The following is a 636-nucleotide window of genomic DNA, read 5'->3' on the forward strand; positions in this document are numbered from 1 at the left end:
TAGCTAATCTACGCAGATCCAACACTGAATTTCCTTTTGATACATTTTGGTGGATAAATCATATCAAATCTGTTTTTAATTGGAATTCCATTTCGTTAGCGGGTACAGAAAGCTTACACATAGGACTATTTGAACCACAAGTCAAGATTCGTTGTGCAAACCACACAAAAACCCGAAAATCAGAAGCCAAAACCTGCAACTCGAAAACACAAACCAACTTCTTCCATGGACAAAAATTTAAAACCTAGGCTTAGGGATTACCTTCAAAAGCTTCCCTTAACTGAAATAAGGTTGGAAATGAGATCTTCAAGCCTTAAAGTACACAAATTACGCGAGAATGAAGGTTAGAAAAGAAAACAAAATAGATGCCAAGAGAAAAAACGAGAAGGTTGAGAGGAAATGGATTGGGCTTGGGGAAAATGGGTTTCTATAACACATATACACATATATATACATGTATCCAATTAGCCCAAAAACTAGAATGTGACCCGATCCAAATATTTACAACTCCCATGTGTTATTAAACATCGATATGTATTTTAATATCGTCTATAATCCCAATATTTTACTAATACATATGTTTAACACACAAGTATAATTATTTGGCTTAATTATTTTAATTTAGCACTTTAAAAT

This window comes from Primulina tabacum, chromosome 13, assembly GCF_025594145.1.
Source record: "Primulina tabacum isolate GXHZ01 chromosome 13, ASM2559414v2, whole genome shotgun sequence".
NCBI classification, from domain to species: domain Eukaryota; kingdom Viridiplantae; phylum Streptophyta; class Magnoliopsida; order Lamiales; family Gesneriaceae; genus Primulina; species Primulina tabacum.